This window comes from Chrysoperla carnea, chromosome 1 (genome assembly GCF_905475395.1).
Source record: "Chrysoperla carnea chromosome 1, inChrCarn1.1, whole genome shotgun sequence".
Taxonomy (NCBI): Eukaryota; Metazoa; Arthropoda; class Insecta; order Neuroptera; family Chrysopidae; genus Chrysoperla; species Chrysoperla carnea.
In genome coordinates, this window is record NC_058337.1 from 78,164,419 (window position 1) to 78,185,243 (window position 20,825).

Here is a 20,825-nt window from a genome sequence, read left to right on the forward strand (position 1 = left end):
AACGACATCCATGAGAAAACCATAAAAGTCTTAAATTTGTATTAAGTATGCACGACAAGAGAACGAATAACTCAATATTACGCCAACCCATTTCGATGATTCTTTTTTTAGTGACAAATTAGTATAGTACTTCAGATTCACTAAAAATTTAAAAAAAAAAAAAAAATTGATATGCAAAATATAATGTAGCTAAAATTATTGTTATTTTTGGAGTCGGTGTCAGCCAAGCTGATGTGTAGCAAACTGTTCTGTCAGAGTTGTTTCCTTGGCTGACACCGACTCCAAAAATAACAATTATTTTAACTTTATTATTTTATCGTTATTTTTTTCTTTTCAATGCATATTAATTTGTTTTGGAGTTTTTCTTTTGATTTCGGTTTTCTTTTTGTGAAAAGTTTTTTTCAATCATAATTCATATCTTAATCCATAATCCATATATATTATGTCGTTAGATAATTTACTCTGTTAGTTGTTATATTTCTCGTGTAAGTTATGACATTAAAATACGGTGGACAAGTCACTTTATTCATATGATTAACATATTTATTTCATAATGTTTTACCTCGTATTTAAAAAGTTAATCAAATGAAGCAATAATTTTGCTGTAAGCGAAAATATTTATAAATTGAGTTGTGCGTCTTCAAGATAATTATTATATTCTGCCAAATATCTCATGTACAAGATTATTGCATTTACTCTTGAATAATATAAGTTATAATAATTCATTCGTTTCTTTAAATGTTGTTGTTGTTTGGTATTTATTTTTTTAAATTCATGTACGCAATTAACTGCACCATTAATATAATTGAATTTAAAATTAAGTAATAATCATTAAAACTGATCTTTTAACTTGTTCATAAAATCAGTGAAGAAATTTTATGCAATAACACTCTCAGTTTACATACACTGTTTTTTGCATTGAAAATAATAACTGGGTTTGTTTTATCTTAAACATGCAATCAAATAAAAAAAACTTTAAAAAAAGGAAAACCGACTTCCCAAGAAAAACTTTTCCAAAACAAATTATTATCCATTAAAAAGTAAAAACATTACGATAATATAATGTAGTTAAAATTATTGGTGTCAGCCAAGGAAACAACACTGACAGAACAGTTTGCTACATTAGCTTGGCTGACACCGACTCCAAAAATAACAATAATTTTAACTACATTATATTCTCGATATTTTTTTACTTTTTAGTGCATATTAATTTGTTATGGAAAAGCTTTTATTTTAAAGTCGGTTTTCTTTTTGTTAAAAGGTTTTTTTTTAATTTGTGATTTTTAGTGAATCTGAATGAAGTACACTAACTAATTTGTCACTAAAAAAAGAATCATCGAAATCGGTTAGCGTGATATTGAGTAATTCATCCTCTTGTCGTGCATACTTAATGCAAATTTAAGATTTTTATGGTTTTCTCATGGATTCCGTTGTAAGAAATGGACCAAAATGAAATGGGATCGCACGTGCACCAGCACTTTCAAATAGATAAAGAATCATCGAAATTGGTTCACCCAGTCGAAGTTCTGAAGTAACACACATTAAAAAAAATACGGTCCATTTAATAATCTCCTCCATTTTTGTTTGAAGTCGGTTAATAAATAATTAATTGTTCATAATAGAGAACTGCGATTTTGGTGGTATTGAGAGGAATTTGAAATTTTATTTGAAACAAAAAACATATACCTCCTTAAAAAGCTGCTTACTAATTGTTGAGGATGTGGATGAGAATGCGCATGCTAAAATTAATGAGTAAGCAATGCTCCACGTTGTGAATGCAAATACGAATACCCTCGACATCTTTGATAAAGTTGATTGAAAACAACCAAACAATAAGAGCACAGTACTACATTGTCGGCAGTAATGCTTAATAAATCATTTTCAAATATATTGATTGAAGAAAACTACTATTATTAACTAGCTATTATTCTTACAAATTTCCAGTTATTCCTAGTTTCCAATAGCTACTATTACGCAAGTTTTATTAAAAATTAATTTACGAACCAAACAAACAGACCTTAAATATACATTTTTATGAAAATATTTCAATTAACTGATAACCAAAAGTTTTTTTTTAACTACTTAAAAAAAGTGTATATATAATACCTACACAGTATTATTTGGCTGGTAGTGCGCGGTATGCTCATTGCTTATGTGCATACCATGTTGATTTGATAAAAATCTTTTTCATTAAAATAATATACAGCACACTGCATACTTTTGTATATTAAATATACTCTTTCAAAAATAAAATAAAATAAGTAAAAAAAAAAAAAAATTAAATGTATATAAATGTTTCAAATATTATATAAATAATATCTTAAAATCACGCTATATCTATTAAAAAAATACAATGTAATATTATTATTCTAGATTTGTGGCTGACTGAGGTTGGGGAGAATTAAAAAAAAAAAGAAACAAAAACAAAAACAAAACCAAAAAAATTTTATTCAACTTTTTAAATCTGCATTTTGTATTTTATATAGAAGTTGTATATTTAGTGATAATATGTTTGCATGTTACTTAATCACATGATAAAAAATAATGTAAGAACTTTTTTAAGGGAAGCATCGACTAACAAAAAACGTGAAACAGTAAAAATGATTTTCCAAAGGATAATTGTAAATCTTTTCCTTTCGAAATCGACACAAAATAGTTTTTATTTCTAAGAACACGAACTCAAGATTCTTTGTCTACTATCGTAGTATTTACTTTTACGTAATATTTAATATTTACTTATTTACTTTGTCTACTATCCAGGAAAATTGTGCAGCCGACGAGCTTGCTTGAAATGGCACATTGGTGGACAACAAAAGCATCAATAAATAGCCGTAAGTTCCATTTGCGAACTGCAAGTTGCTCCTCAAAGAGGATATTTTTAAAAAGGCCAATCTTAGATGGAAGGAGGAACGTACTTGTGGTACTACAAGACAGATATGGTCTGAATACAATCGTGGGATTTTCGAAGATCTTATATCACTTCCAAGGGCCTCTGTTAGAAAAGTTGTAACGGCTATTACAGGACATTGGTTGGGCCGCAGGCTTGCTGAACGCCTGGGCCTGGCATTGTATCACGACTACTGCAATGGTTGTTTCAGTGGTGAGGAGGAGGAGACAATATCTTATCTTTCCTGTCACTGCCCAGCTCTTGCCGCGAGAAGAAGGACTTACTAGACACAGCGTCTCTTTGACACTCCTGCTGTTTTTAAACAGCTACAAATGGTTCATGGAGTAGTGGCCGGGTTTGGGTATTACAACAGACTCTATGATCTAAGTGTGTCCCACCCCAGACAGCCACTCTAACCTTACCTAACCTATCGTAAGATTTTAAGCGAATATAATACGTTGAATCTTGTATTACAATGTAACATTCAATCATTTTCTCTCACATAGTATCTTATTTCATATAGAAAAGATATAATATATGCTTTGATGTGTGTGTATGATAAGAATAGCAGTAATATGGCTTTATACTCACTTTAAGTTCGTTCAATTAATTATACTATCAACACAATATTGTGTGTCTAATTTCAATTTTATTTAAACACCATATTTAAATGTGATATGATACTAGTTTAGCATAATATGACGATACCCCATTAACAAGTTTGCATAATTATTTCATTGTGGTTTGGAGAAAATCAGGCTAACATGAAATTTCGAAGCTAAGAATTAATGGCAATTATCAAAATTATTCCCAATTAAATTAAAAAAGTTTATGGTCAATACTTTTCAACATTGCACTGCTTTTCAATTGCATGCTGAAAGCAAAACTTGTGAGAAGAAAACTAAACGTTTAGAAAAAGATTAAAAGTATCAAATTTCCAAAAAGCAAATTATAGGTCCACTAAATTGCAAAAAATTCATATAACTATTATTAGTTCATAAAAACAACCAATGAGGTTAACATTTTTCGGACGCATGCTTAAATATTATATTAAAATAAACGCTAATCACCTTCATTCGTAAAGATAAAACTTTCTGGATCCATTTATTGGTTGATGATTTTTATTACGTTAATCCTTAATCAAATTGCTTTCTAGGCAGCAATTTAATATGCAAACGTGTTTATACTTGAATAATTTATGAAAACAGAAAGTCCTGCCTTGTTCTAAGGAATGGGTGTATCTCTTATTTTAATGCTAGACTGTATATCACTGTTTAACACGGAGATATAGAGACTTTAATAGAAAACAAAACTTTTGTTTAACGTCCTAAAAATTAACTTGAAAAACGCCAATTGTCCCTTGTTTAATATACACACTAAATTTACAAAAATGACATGAAACATTTAAAACAATTAAACTTATATTAATTTAAATACTCTGAATGTTTGAATTCTTACAATAAAAAGCAGGTATATTTTCTTTTCCATGCCTGTCTGCCTACTTTTGAATTCGGTACATAAGTTTATACTTATGTAGCGAAACTTAAATGGCAACATAATGACATAAAAAAATAATACATAAGTAAGAGTGGATAGTTAAATTTTTGAATATTTTTGTAATTATAAATGTTGAATTTTAAAGTAAAGGCACTCTCGCTTGATACCTACCGTAGTACTCTGCTGTCATAAAAACCATATCTATCAAAAATAAAATTTTTTTCATTAGCAAGTGAAATTTACAAAATTTAAAAGACCCCCGACAAAATTGTCGGGTACGAGGCTCTAAACTCGTACTTGAAGCATACATATCTAAGAGCACTCTCCATTAAATAACCATTCAAACGAAACCAAAAAAATCAAAATCGGTTCATCCGTTTAAGCGCTACGATACCATAGACAGGCAGACACAGACACACATAGCGGTCAAACTTATAACACCTCTTTTTTTCGTTCGGGGTTTAAAAAAAGAAAACATCTTCACTTGCATGAAATTTTGTTTTTGCAAATGCTTTCGTATGTGCCAATTTTTAATTTTTTGGATTTTGGACTATTGTCATTGTATGAAAGAGTACAAATTTTGGATACTTGGAGGTGGCGATACATTAAATTTAATTTAGTAGGAAATTCTGGAAAGCCAACTCTTCTACTTAAAAAATTATTTTATAACAGATAAGATTTTGAAACCTCAGTACCGTCTTATACTATTCTAATTGAAGTGTTATGCTACTCAATGATGTATTTATAAAAAAGCATTGTTTGTGTACATATCTGAGTAACTTTTATTAACAATTTTTTTTTTTTTTTTAAACTCTTTATTCTTCATCTTGACTGACGGTATAATGATCCTCATTCAAACTCTAATAATAAATATTTTAATAATTTTAATTTTTCATTTATTATTATTATCAAAAAAGATTTGACTCTTTTTATTTTAATTTTAAATATAATTTTAATTTAATAACTTTAAATAATAATAATAATAATAATCATAATAATAGTACCAATGGCTAAAGGCTAAACATGAACTTTATTTTAATAATAATTTTTTTTGTTTTTTTATTATTTAATATTAAACGCTGCTTGTTTGGTTATGTATCAGTTGTTACTGTGATTATTTCATATCTGTTGTTTTATGAAATAAAAAACCTGGTGTAACAGTCATTAAACCTCCATATGTAAAATACAAGTTGTGAAACAAGTTCACAATAAATAATCTTAAAAAATAAAACAATGTTAATGAAATTCAGTGAAGGAGGAATTTTCTTTCAGATATTAAGGAGTTTGTCTCCGTACTGCATTGTAATAAAGTTTTGTTTTATATGGACGGTACATGCAGATATAACTGTTAAGCTTACAATATTTCCAGAAGATTCAAAAATAATATTTCGAATATCACCTAAAGTAAAATACTTTTAAGAAAGGAATAATCTTTTAATATGCTTCCATTAATAGTAGATTACGACCCTAGGCCAGAAAGTTTGGTTTCCTAAGGTATGTGTTGTAAAGGCCGGGAAAAAGACTCCAAGCTATATTTAACTAATGGAAGATCTAATTTTTTAAGTAACGATAAGATAATGAGGCACAAAATGTCAGGCACACAGGTAGCTCTTTCCAGAGGCAATTGCAACCGAGAAACCGTGCTTTCAGCTAAGATAATAAGAAAATATAAATTTCTAAAAAACTCGTTTCTATTAAAAAGGCCTTAAAAAAGCCTTTAGATTTGATCCTTTCTCTCAGTAATAATAACTTCGGCGGATTCATAAAGATAATGTATATATTATGTACATCCTTATAATCATAATCCTTATATATTATAAATGTGAAAGTAAGAATGTTTGTTTGTTTGTTTGTTTGTTACGCTTTCACGCAAAAACTAATGAATGGATTTGAATTAACCTGAACAATAATGTAGCTCATATATCATAATAACACATTTTAGCTGTAATTTATGAAGATATATTAAAGAAAAAAGTTAAATTTAATCTGACGTTTTACTGCTTCATCTATGGTCATCATTTTGAACCATAAATGAAATATTTCTGAAAATAGAAATGTCAAACAAATCAAGACCATATTTTCTGATATACTAAAAGAATTATGACTATTTTACACTTTGAAAAATTGAAAACTGCATATATTTTAGCTCTGTAAAACAATTCCTTCGAGTGACATGAAATTGGGATAAATGAGATCAAGAGAGGTGGAGGCAATAAAGCGGTGATTTTTACTTTTAAGCCCAGTGAAACGGGCGGTTATCAAGCCAGTAAAAAATAATTATCATTATGGCGGAAATGTTGAAAATATCAAATTGTTTTAACAAATAAAATAAATAACATATTATTATGTACACTTTAAAGCACTTTTCCGCATGTTAATTTGTGAGTATATCTTTACCTTCTCCAGAGCAAAGCCAATGTTCTTTAAAAAACTAAACGGTTATTTGTCAAATATCATCTCAAATAAATCAACAACTTAAAAAACTACCAATGAGTCTTTCAGTTTTGTCAAAAGAGCTTCTTAATATCACTACTAAATAATATTAAACAATGAATCCTATTCCAATAAATTAGATTTACTCTATAGATGGAGGTAAAAAAAATTAAGTAGGTACTTGGTGTTTTTGTTTTGGGCCTAAGTTATTATTTCTTATTTGAATATTATTTAAATTTATGATTTTAATTGTTATTATTTATTTTCGTATTATATAAGAGAGAAAAAAAAAACTATTATTGGAATGTTTGAGGCATTCACTTGAATAATGTTCAATAGTTATTTTTAATTTAACTTTTAATTTAATGTGAAAACTTTGAGCTTACATCGAAGAAATAAAATCTCTTGTGTTTTTTTGAAATTATATTAAAGGTCGAAGTATATTAAAGGTCGATGCCAAAACTCACACACTTCCGAAATAAAATATTATCTACAAATTTTTTATGTTCGTCAATATTCTTTTCATTTAGGATAATTACATAAGCATAATTTGCAATTTTTGTACGTAAGGGTTGATTTTGGGTAACGTTATTTTACTGCTACTCTGAATATCAAATGTGTAAATAATAAAAAATATTATGCAAAATTGAATTAATAGGACGCTGTTTACAGACCAGTATCAAAACGATTTAAAAAAATTATTCTTCATAAAAAGTTGAAACTTTGTTCTCATGTTTGTTCTCATCACCAATTACTTAAAGGTTTTCAGAGACATTTCGAAAAAAACCTTCGAGTGGCCCACCGTATTCCTACAATCGTCGTTTTTAGATTTTAGAACAAACTTTTATCAATACCAGAGGTAACAAGTTATATTGGATTTAATCCAACAAAATTTAAAAATATTATTAGCTTGAATTCTCAATACTATGATTTGTGCCCATGCATTTATATCATACATTCTGTTTTTCTTTTAGTTCATTCTAACAATTCTGAAGTACTAAAGGGGCGTTAAACAACATTTACAGAAGCAAATAATAATAAAAACGAATTAATAATTATAAACTTAGAATATAGCTTTTATAATTTACATCTCTATTTCTATTTCTATAGCTTCGAGTGAAGACGAACAGATGAAATATTTTTGATTTACAGTGAATATTAAAAAAAACTTTAATATTCGTTCAATAAAATTGTAATGACTACCTACAATAATAAAAATATTATCTGGTAATAATACGAAGCCCGTTGTTTAGTCCAGTGTTATTCCGCGTGGTTTATTTGTTCTTGTGTCCTTTGACTGAAAGACAAAATTTTATTTTCTGAGATCGGTAATCGCTAGGTACGTAATGAGCTAAGCATTATATCTATACTATGTATGATTAATATGCCCTCCCAATTTTAAATAAAATTTAATTTTTTTGGCACGGAGCCCTCAAAAACACTTGTAATGGATCGATCATTCATCAAAATTGGTTCGTTCAGACAGTTTATTCAGACAGTCTGTATGGGCCTGCCGAATACTAACAATCAGTCACGGTAATGACTGAAGGTCACGGAATTCTGAATAAACAGTTTTTTTGTAAAAAAGATTAATTTGCCAAAAACTAAAAGAACGAATCAAATTCATTATAAGATACTCACAGATTATCAACATTTATCCGTACATTTCTTTTCATTTTGAAATTTAATATCAGAAATTACCATTAAATGTTGTTTATAATTATAATATAATACTTCTAAGAAAATCTTCTTAAAAATTCCCTTATAGATTTGACAATGTCAAAGATAGTTGAGAAGTCTACAAGCCAGAAAAAAAAAAGTTAGTTAGTTTTCTGTTTTTAAAAACAAATAACGATTTTCTTCAAACAACTGATTCGTCAATTCATCTACGACATATATACCTAGAATAGTATTTCCTAAACAAGGGAACAAAAATAAAGTACAACAAAAAAACTTTTAGGTACAATATTTTAAAAGATCCCTCTTGATTACTTCATGTATTTCCAAATCGACATTTACCCTAGAAAAACATGTGTGTTGTAAATTTAAATAGAAGAAAAACTTTAATTCATTGCTGAATTTTCACCAAATTCTTTAATAAATGTACCTTTAAAGCAAAGTTTTAAATGCATCTGCCTGTGGAAATAACGACCAGTTTTAAGGTTCAGTTTGTCCCAAACTGAATACTTTCTTACTCTTACCTCAGAGGTAGATTATCCTTAATGCAAACTAAGCACGTGCTTTAATGGGGTGCGACGTTTCAAACCGCGTGGATGATTTTAAACAAACAGCTACTTATTATATGAGTACTAGTTAAAATTGATTATGTATGGTTGTTAGGGCAGGTTGTCGTCGGTTTCGCCTCTGTTGTACCTAAGCTCATTTATTATTATTTAATAACATGCTAGTTATCGATATACAAGCGCCGTTTCATGCTGGACTATAAAATTATTACACTAGCAACAAGTGTATATCCACCACAACAGAAAGGTTAAAAAGGTCATATATATCTAATATCTATCTATCTATCTATCTACCAGTCAATACCTCCTGATATGGTAAACGAAATTAAGAAAACGAATTATACAAAGATTGAGCAGCAAGGTGTACCACCTATAAAAATCAATTCAACTACTGAAAATAAAGTATATATTTTTAATAATTTATTATAATATTACTTTAAAGTTTAACTATTAATTAATTATTATTATTAGTATTATTGTTGAATGGCTCCAGAAATACTGGTTTTATTATAATTATCAATTATTTTTGTAGAAACATAATTGTGTTCGATACAAATCCATTTTGTTGTTTATTGGAGGTTACATACATATTCTTATTGAGGTGCTACGTGCAACTTTTTACGTTTTAATATGATTTTTCTTTTGATTCTTATTGAGGTACTAAGTACAGCTTTTTAAGTTTTAATTTTTTTTTTTTGAGTATAGCGGGATGGGTTTAACGGGCAGGCAAAGCATAGTATAGGTGTTAATGAATTGGAGTTAAGTTTGCATAGGACAACGTCTGCCGGGTCCGCTAGTATTCTTAAATAATTAAAGTACAGGCAAACAATGATAATCTCAACTGCGCGAGCTGATCAATCGATTCCAGGGCGGCACAATAAGTTTTGTTCAATATACCACTTTTTTTTCATTGTTATACACAAGCATCGGTGGTTTAGGGATAAAATTATTACTTGCTACACGAATTGTTCGAGAGCAAATGTAGGACTGTGCAATAAGTTTTATCAATATACAACATAAGTGTTCTTTCATTTTAATACTGCTAGCTTTGAAGTGCAGAAACAATGTTGGTTCTCTTGTAGAATTGCTCAAACTGTTGAATGTCACTGCTGTCACAATTTCAAGCTAAAATATAATATTTAAATTTTGAATGCAAGATTTGCTAGAGATTCTAATAAACTGGCATCCCAAACATTTACTTTAAATATTAAATCTCCTAATTTTTTATGCAGATATAAATAAATTCGGACAGCAAAGTCTGTCAGGTGCTTCAGCTGTTTACCATGTGTTCCATTACTTTTGTACCTATACATAATCTAGAGAGTACAACATCTTCAACGATCCGAGATCCGTTTATTGTTGAAAAACTTGACCAGCTCACCGCCACCTCGTTGATTATATGATACCATAACACCTTAATTATACTATCCATATACAAATAAAAGGGCGTGGCACTAATCTAATGAAGAATGCATCTCGGCCAACTTTGCTCATTTTGCCATAATTTGAAGATGTAAAAAGATTCGTCGTACCCATTGAGACTTTTGATCAGAATAACAAGATCTACAAAATCTTGCAAAAGAAACCAAATTAATTAATTGACATAAAGTTAGTGTGGAGTCCTTTAAAAAATTTAATTGGCTACAAATTGATCAAACACAATTAAAGATGATTTTATTAAGATTAAGTAAAAACAGCCAACCAATGATGATGAACACGTACACACAAAATCAACTAATAACTAATCAACCAAAAATAAACAAAATAATTTATTTATATTTATTTTTTTCATTAATTTTGTAAAAAAAATTTTACGATCGTGAGAATAGAATTTTTATTTTAATTTCCATCTTAAGTAAGTATATTTAAATTTGTATTAATTTCCTGTTTAATATAATATTATCAAGTATATTTTATTTAAGAATGTAATAAACACTAATATAATTATTTATTTGCATAATGACTTTAAAAATTGTTTAACATAATTATATTTGACAAAATACAATTTAAAATTAAAAAATAAGAAGAAAAAAACTGGTGTGAATCTATCACACTACCTCTGTATTGAAATGTATACTAATATCGACAAATGTGATCTCTTAATTGTTTAATAGTATGGTCGCTACAAACAAAGCATGATCTCAACACAAATTGGACAAACTTACAGAGATTAGAAATTTTTCGTCTCGGAAAATATAATACTTTCCAAGCTATTGAAGGATGCATTTTGTCTCTCTAGAATCTAATAAGTAAGTTTATTTACAGTTCTATTTGATTATCTTTTTAACCTCCGAACTAAAAAAGGGATGTTTTACCGCTATGTGTGTGTGTCTGTGTGTTTGTCTGTCTGTGGCATCGTAGAGCCTAAACGAATTAACCGATTTTAATTTTTTTGGTTTCATTTGAAAGATAATTTAACGGAAAGTGTTCTTAGCTATGTGCGAGTTTCGGTTTCCGTGCTTGTAAAAACTATAAAATTGGCGATCATTTTCAAAATCAATTCAGTAAAAAATGAAATGGTAAAATAATTAGGTAATTTAAAACGAGAATTCAAAAAGTAAAATCAAATATTCCAATTTCAATTAAAGTGTTTCCAAAAATTTGTCCCAAAAAATGATAGCTCTCTAGTATCCTTTTCATCTCATTTGATGTCCTTGACCATCACTTTGATATTGATTTAAGAAGGAGTGTTATGAGGTTAAAGTGTTTATCTGTGCGTCTGTGTGTATCGTAGCTCCTAAACGGTCGAACCGACTTGATTGAGAACATTTTATAGCTAAGTTTTCAAAAATCGGTTTACAAGGAGTAAATCGCATTTGTCGGGAGTTTTTTAAATTTGGTAAATTTCACTTGTTACGGACTATAAAATTGATTCATGTTCTTCTGCCTGTAAATAATAACATGTAGAATTACGTAAGTTATAATTTTTCAAAGTTAAAGATAACTTATCGACCAGTTTGAGGCAACTGTACGATATAAGGCAATGGAATTATTATTTTAAATCTTATCAACTGTACCATATCTTATCTACTATAAAAAATATATTTAGATTATTACCAAATTTTGATCTTTTTCAAGTAGTTTTTGAGCCTAAAATGACTCTGTTTTCAGTGTTAGTACTGTATATGGGTGTAAAAAAATAAAACATTAAACTGCCTGACTTATATTATTTAAAATATCAGTATACAAAAATGTACGTTAATTATAATTAATAACCTTTTAAAATAATTATGTTTTAAAGTTTTATAGTTTTTTTATTAAGTATTTTTGTGTGTACATAAAGGTATATACGTAAACATTTTTTGTCTGATAAATGTTATATTATGATTTTAATTTTATATTACATTTTTTTTACTTACAATTTAAGTAAGTTGTGTGGTCATTGATTTTGTTAATTTAATGCAAATTACTTTAAATAAATAGTCGTCATATTTTTTTTTTTTAATTTAATTAATTTTTTTCTATCATCGCATTTAACTTTGAAAGGCAATTACATTGAAAACTAAAGGTGTAAAAATGATCATCACATTAAAAATGAAAACCTTTTGTATGATGAGCGAGCACCATAAACTCTAGGACATGATCTCGTTGAGAATACTATTAATATTTCAAGAAAACAAAAAATATCGGTCGATCTCGGACACTTTTTTTTCTAACCCCCATCTACCGAACACGTGAAAAGAAACAGAGTTCCAATTGTTTGTGAATTGTCAAAACTCATTAACGTCATATTGAAATTAAGTTCTTAAAAACAATTAATATATTCAAAGGTACAAATAAAAATCTATTAAAGTTTAAAACTATGATCTAATGTTTCAATTGTCTGTTGCAAATAACAAGTACATATTTAAGAAACATACGTGAATAAAAGGAACACATAAATTATTTATTTTTATATTAAAAATTATTAATTTCATGCTTTGCAAAAAAACCAATGTTTTGGTTATAAATTACTCAATAAATTATAATTCCAATAAAATTTTAAAAACTGTATAATTATTTTTAATTACTAATAAATATTACTTTAAAAAATCCGGTGTGATCCACAAATCACCTCTATATACGAATCATAATATATGATTGTGTATGACACGTTTTTAAAATTATACATCCTATTCTCCGAAGTATTGCTTTCGATTCGGATCTGAACATAGCTCAACTGATTTTAATGATATTGGAATTGTAGTTTTAAGATAATAAGGTATTTAGGTTTTAAAACTATTTAATGATATTAATAAATATATGACTCTATTCGAAGTATAGGTACTGTGTAGTTTTAATTTTGTGACGTTATATATTTTATTGGATATTTCAGTAACTTATGCAAACGAATTATTTATACTTATAAAATGTTTGCTAGTAAAACTCTCTTATATATATAAAACGTGTTCTGTTATTGACTGCAGAAACCTAGCTTCCGAAAATAAGCTCATGATTTACTAATATCTATTGATTATCATTGGCTACTGGTTATCGAATAATAGTCAGTGAATGAACAAATGTGTCAATTTTTGTCAAACCCGTATGTCCTAAATTAGGTTTCAAATCCAAATTTGAAAAAGAGTTTTTTTGTTGATCTTGATGAGCTTATTTTCGGAAGCTAGGTTTCTGCAGTAAATAACAGAACACGTTGTATAATAGATGTTAAACATACCTTCTTTTTTTTTTTAATATTTTCTGTTTTTTTGCATTGTGTCTCAAAATTAACGATTGTAATTTGCTTCTATTTTTGTGATTGAGTTTTGAGAAAATTATAACAACGAGGCAGCTGCTTTGAAAAATTGATCGCTAAATAATAATAAAAATTTTAATAAAAATAGTTTATTTGAACCACTTGTATCAATGAACCCCTTAAGCGTTAGAAATGATGAAAAAGTGAATTAGTTAAAACGTAACCTCCATACGACAGCTTAGTTTCTATATATAGATGTTAAAAATGAGTTAAATAATATGTTTGGCTTTCACGAATGTAATATATACATAATCGTAATTTTGATATAAAATTAATGACCTCTTAATCCTTCGTATTTCATTTATTAAGCTTTAATATAATTTTTTTAAATTTTTAATTGGCCTGATAGAGATTCATATTTGTTAACATTTTTAACGGGATGTTTAATAAATAAAATTGTTTAATGCATATTCATTAGATTTTTTATAGACTTTTTAGAAATCTTCTCATAGTTAAATTCATATTTTTCACTTATTAATATTTCGAAAATAGTATGTGTAATTTTCCATGAGATACTTAAACTATGACTCTATAACATAAGGAAAATTTGGTAGCAATACAAATCGCTATGAATATTTCCAAGGAACACCAAAGCCATAATTAATTATCAATACTTCTAATAATATTTATACGTATAAATTACAGGAGCGGAAGAAATATATCAATATCCATTAGTGAATCATATGTACTACGAACCCAGATGGAAATAAAAATTAAGTGATTCTTTTTTGATGCTTTTTGGAAAATTAACAAAAGTTGAACTTGCATAAAAAACCTTGAAACTTTAAAGAACAAAGTAGTCCTTCATCAGAAGGCCCATTCTTTACGTATTTTGTTTCCAATGACTCTCCTTTAACTCATGAGACAAAATAAAACTGTTGAAAAAACATAAAAAAAAGAACAACTCGATTTTGTAAAATCGATATTCGGGTGGAAGCTAAAAACTTGATTAATTTTAATAGTAAACTTACCTTTAGCATTTTCTTAATCATTTGGAAAAACTCAGTAGAAAAATTATTAAATTCATAGGCGTTTATTAAAAAATTTCTCATCATAAATTCGATTTAAAGAGGAACAGGAAATTTATTTTGTAGAAAAATTTACTCTACAAAAAATTAAGAGAAGAAACAATGCGAAATATTTAAGGAAAATGTTAAAAATAAAGTGGACATAGAAATTAAGTAACGTTGAAGTTATCCGTAAAGTTGAATATGAGAGATGTTTAGTTGCATGAATTAAAAAGACAATATTGGGATACTTCGGACATACATACAGAGGAAATAGATACGTACTTCAAAGACTAATTATGTGGGGTAAAATGGATGGCTTTGTATCAAAAGGTAGAAAGTGGATAACGTGGATCCCGAATATTAAAAAATACTCTACTTTACAACATTCAACAGTTTAAAATCGACCACTATGGACCGAATTGAATGGGATAGAGTTGTCTCCAAAATCCTGTAGGATATGGAACTTCATGATGATGATACTATTACACTTTTTCAAAAATTTTGTCCTGCCTATTAAAACTTTGTTCCTTCCTAACGAAAAACAAATCCCAAATGAATGTTTCAATAACAATAAGTACCTTTATACTACAGTAAATAAGCCGGAAAATACCATCAAATGTGGAAAAGTGGTGGAACAGCTCCGATTTCAAAAATTTTTTGTATACGTGTTCCTTAGACCTCTAGGAACATTCAGCCGCACTAACCTTGGCATTGGAAAAAAAACTGAGAAAGTTAGGGTAGTTTTCCCATCCCCAAATAGTAACAGTGAAAACAAATCAATATTTCACCTCAAAAATCGTCTTCCGAGGGTTTTCGAGGTCACTGATCACGAATTCAAGGTTTAAAAACAACTGAAAATGGTTGCAACCCCATTAAAACTACCCCTAGAAGTGTCAATATTTAAAAAATTTTGAATATTTTGAATTTGACCTCAGAAATTGTATTTCTGCGGTTTTTGAAGTCGTTGATAAAGAATTTGAGGGTAAGAAGCAACTGAATGTAGTTCCAAGCCACCCCTAAAAGCCACCCCTAGAAGAAACAGAGATAAAATTTTAAATTTTTAATCGAATATCGTCTTTCGGGGAGTTTTTGGCATCCCTGATCACGAATTCAAGGTCAAAAAGTAACTTGGATGGTTGCAACCCTATTAAAACTACCCCTAGAAGTGTAAATGATTAAAAAATTTTGAAAACTTTGAATTTTATTTTAGAAATTGTCTTTCTGTGGTTTTTGAAGTCGTTGATAATGAATCTGATGGCAAGAAGCAACTGAATGTAGTTCCAAGCCACCCCTAGAAGTAACAGAGTAAATATTTAAAATTTTTCCTCGAATGTCGTCTTTCGGGGGGTTTTTGGCGTCGCTGATCACGAATCCAAAGTCAAAAAGTAACTTGGATGGTTGCAACCCCATAAAACTACCCGTTGAAGTGTCAATGATAAACAAGTTTAGAAAATTCTGAATTTCACCTCAGAAATGGCCTCTTTGTGGTTTTCGTCGTCGCTGATCATGAATTTGAGTCAAAAAGCTACCGAATGTCGCTCCATCCCCATTTAAACCACCCTTATAAGTGAAAGAAAAAAAATTGGATTCGTAATCAGCGCCCCCAAAATTACCCGAAAGTCGATATTCGAGGAGAGAATTCAAATTTAAAATTTTATCTCTGTCACTTCTAGGGGAGGTTTTAATAAGGATGCTGTGACATTCAGTTACTTTTTGACCTCAAATTCATGATCAGCGACTCTTAAAACCGCAGAGAGGCAATTTCTGTGGTGAAATTCAGTATTTTCAAAATTTATTTATCATTGACATTTCTAGGGGTAGTTTTAATGGGGTTGCAACCATCCAAGTTACTTTTTGACCTTGGATTCGCGATCAGCGGCCCCAAAAACCCCCCGAAAGACGATCTTCGAGGAACAATTTTAAATTTTTTCTCTGTCACTTCTAGGGGTGGCCTTTAGGGGTGGCTTGGGACTACATTCAGTTGCTTCTTGCCCTCAAATTCATTATCAATGACTTCTAAAACCAGAGAGAGACAATTTCTGAGGTGAAATTCAGAATTTTCAATTTTTTTTTATCATTGACACTTCTAAGGGTACTTTTGATGGGGTTGAAACAATCCTCAATTGCTTTTTGACCTTAAATTTTTGAACACCTTACCTAAAAACTCCACGAGACACGATTTCTGAGGCAAAATTTTGAATTTAATAAAGTTTTTGTCTCTATCACTTTAAGGGTAATTTTAATGGGGTTGAAACCATATTCAGTTGCTTTTTAACCTTGAATTCATGATCAACGACCTCAAAAACCCTCGGAAGACGATTTTTGAGTTAAAATATTGATTTGTTTTCACTGCTACTATTTAGAGAGTTTTGAGGATGGGAAAACTACCCTAACTTTCTCAGTTTTTTTTCCAATGCCAAGGTTAGTGCGGCTGAATGTTCCTAGAGGTCTAAGGAATACGTACACAAAAAATTTTTGAAATCGGAGCTGTTCCACCACTTTTCCACATTTTCCGGCTTATTTATTGCACTATTAATGCTTAAACGGCATACACGTTTTGAAATACAGTACTTAAGCCTATGATTATTATAAAACGTTAAAGTTGAACAAAAAAACAAAATTGTGTATTGTGAACGTATGTGTATAATTTTTCCACCAAGCTAATTAAAAAAAATTATATTTAAAACAAATTTCAAATAGTGGTTTAGAGTTTAGCCTATGATTATTATTAGACGATAAAGTGCCGTTTATGAGTGCATCTATTATACGATCATTACAATTAATCTTTAAGTAAAGTTTAAACAATTTTTATATGAAACGCAACCAATAATAATAAATATCTAATATATTACACCATATACATTCTATAGATACACAACGTACTGCACACAAAAATGTTATGTAAATGCTCTACTTTCTAAAAATAATGAAATGATTAGAAGGCTTCAGAGACCATAATATGCCCCTATAATAAGAAAAAAAATTTGGCGCATTTCAAATTCATGGGATAAGAAATCTTAAACGGTTTGCTTTATGAACGCACTTTGTCTGGAACGATTCCTAAATACATTTTTAATTGGTATTTTTAGATCTCAAGATTCTTCGGAGCAATTAAACATAGTCATTTCATTTTTCTGTTCTTCCCATTCCAAAGATAAAAATGAAAATTTCGATTGTACTTGAGGAAAAACACGAACTCCGTTTTGAATTATTTTAAAGAGACTCTGAGCACATATAATAGCACAGTTGGTCTTTCTAATTTGCTGCAACTATAAGTGCATAAATTGTATCGGAAAAATTCTATTCTTTAATAAATTGATTCGATAATAGTATGTTTTTTAAAGAAGAAAGATTATGCTTCTATAACCTATTTTTATTTTTACCCTTCAACTATTCAATTCACTTGTATCAAGCAGTTATGGAAATACATTTATTTTATCAGCAATCACTTTTGAAACATTTGTTATTAGATTTTTTAATAAATAAATTGGCCTTTTTTTACACAGTTTTGTGCGTCTGGCCAAGAAAATCATTTTTATCGAATTCATTTAATTAAAATCAAACAGCATTAGTTTACTGGAAATTCGATTCTATAAAAAGGAATTCCTGCGTTCCTTGGAAATTAATATAACAAACCTTGAAAAATTTGTTAATCGAATCAAAATGGAGTGTATACCAGTTACGTGTCTAAAAACGTGTGGAAAACCAAACATAATTTTTAATTACTTCCAAGTCATTGCCGAACAACGACTGAATACATACACGCTTTGAATACATTGATTTTGAATACATTTACGCTTAGTAATGTAGCAATATGTATTAGGTTACATCATACATTTGAATCTGTTACAAACTGTATAAAATATAGAGTTCAATATTATAAGATAATTATTATTAATTATTATTAAAGCATTTTAAAAATAAAAGATGATTTGTAATGATTTCACCTCAAATTACTGTACAAAAATAAAATACTAGGTACTCACTCTTTTAATATTATCGTATCACGATTTAATCATATTCCATAATTTCTACATTCTACAGTACTATTATTTTGTTCTTTCATTCTTCTTATTTATTTATAATATATGAAAAATGTTTTTTTAAAGTGTTAAACCAATGAATTATATAAATGAATATTACAAGTTCGTATTGAATACTTTTTTTTTTTTTTTGTAAATTATGAAGTGCTATTAATTTGAAATTATGATCCTCGTGAACTTCTCTTTAAGTAAAAAAAACCATATATTAGTGCGATTTTTTCCCTGCCGATTTTCCTACCATTACATTTAAAAAAATAATATAAGCAAGTAAACAAAAGTTTTTGTAATATAGACCAATTTTGTGAGGTATCGCGAATTTGTGAATCTTAATATTGAAGTTTTCTTAAAAATGAACGTCTTACATTTTTCTCCAGGAAATATAGAAACTCGTTACACTTATCCATAATGCACTAAATTTCAGGAGTTATTTTCTTAAAATAACTCCTGTTATCCTCTTTCTATTTAAATAGGTTCTGTACCACGTACTGAATGTAATTGCATCAAATCCTAACAATAATAGGCGGAAGAAATGCCTCCATTTTAAAGAAAACCGTTTTAATCTATATCTCTGTAACCGAGCACCTTATACCAAAAGTGTTTCTTAGCTTTATTTTAGAGAATTAAATTTCCTATCTTCTTTCAAAAAAATTTTTTTTGTAGCATTAACCGTTTGTGATTTATACAACTATGACGATTTACTCATTGATTGTCTTATAAGATATTGGCAGATCAACATTGATTTGACTTTTTTCGAGAATGGTCTGATTCACTTCTGACATTGTTGCTAAACAAAACCGTCATTGTTTTTGATTTTGGCCTTTTCCTGGAATTAAAATCATAGTGTAAACACTTAACACATATAGTTTAGACACAAAACTAGCCTTTGAAGCTACATGCTGTGGACAGATTGTGTATGAATTAGCGATGTGAACAACAATTTTATAAAGAGAATATTTTATTTAAGAACCTTTGAAAAAATACCGTAGGTACTAGTCCTCTTATACACTACATCCTTTCTTTAATTACCCATGCCTTTTTTTAGCTATACGCGATTTGAGGGCAAAATTTTATTCCTATTTCAATACAATATAATCATTTAAAATAAACGAATGGATCTCAAATTATTGTTTTTAAAATTTAATTTTAAAAACATGTTTCTGAACTAAAATTTATGACTTTCTATTGGACTATGCATGTAATAAACAAAATGAAAATTATTCTCACATGTAACATAATTTTGTTACTTGTTGTAAATAGGTAGGTTACATCTGGGTAAGGTAGATAATACACTAAATTAAAATAATCGGAAGTTATGATGATAAATTTGATAATGATTTATTCAAAAACAATATACGAACAAATTTTTAACAACAAGATATGTTGTTAAATTAACCATGGGGGGTTTAATTTTTTATTTTATTTACCATTAAATTTTTAAAGTATATTTTGAGAGTATGCCTACAGTTAAATGATGCTGTACAGTGAACCCCCATGTAACGACATCATCGATATCCATTAACTATCAAAATAGTTTGATATTTTGGGTACATTTTCAGATAAAATTTTTAATGTATCTTACAAATGTTCTGTTAATTGAAAGTAGATGTATGAAAATTTGAAAAAGGTTAGCCAATTATGAAGTATGATTAATACCTTCAAAATGGAAAATAATAATTTTTTGAAAAATGACCAGAAAACTATACGAAAACATAATTTAAGTAAGTTTTTACACTGGCTTCGGCAACTTTTTGATTACTTCACATTGTAAGATAATCGTTTTTGTCATTCAAACAGGAAAAAATCAAATACTAAATGAAAAATCAATTTGTCAGGTCTTCAATATGCCACGGTGTTTGAGAACCGAAACTCAGAAAATTGCATTGTTTCAGGTTTTATTAAGGGCGAGGAAAAATGGTTTTTAATTTGTTATGCGAATTCCGTTAAAATAACATGAAACAGATATCGCTCAATTTGAAGCTC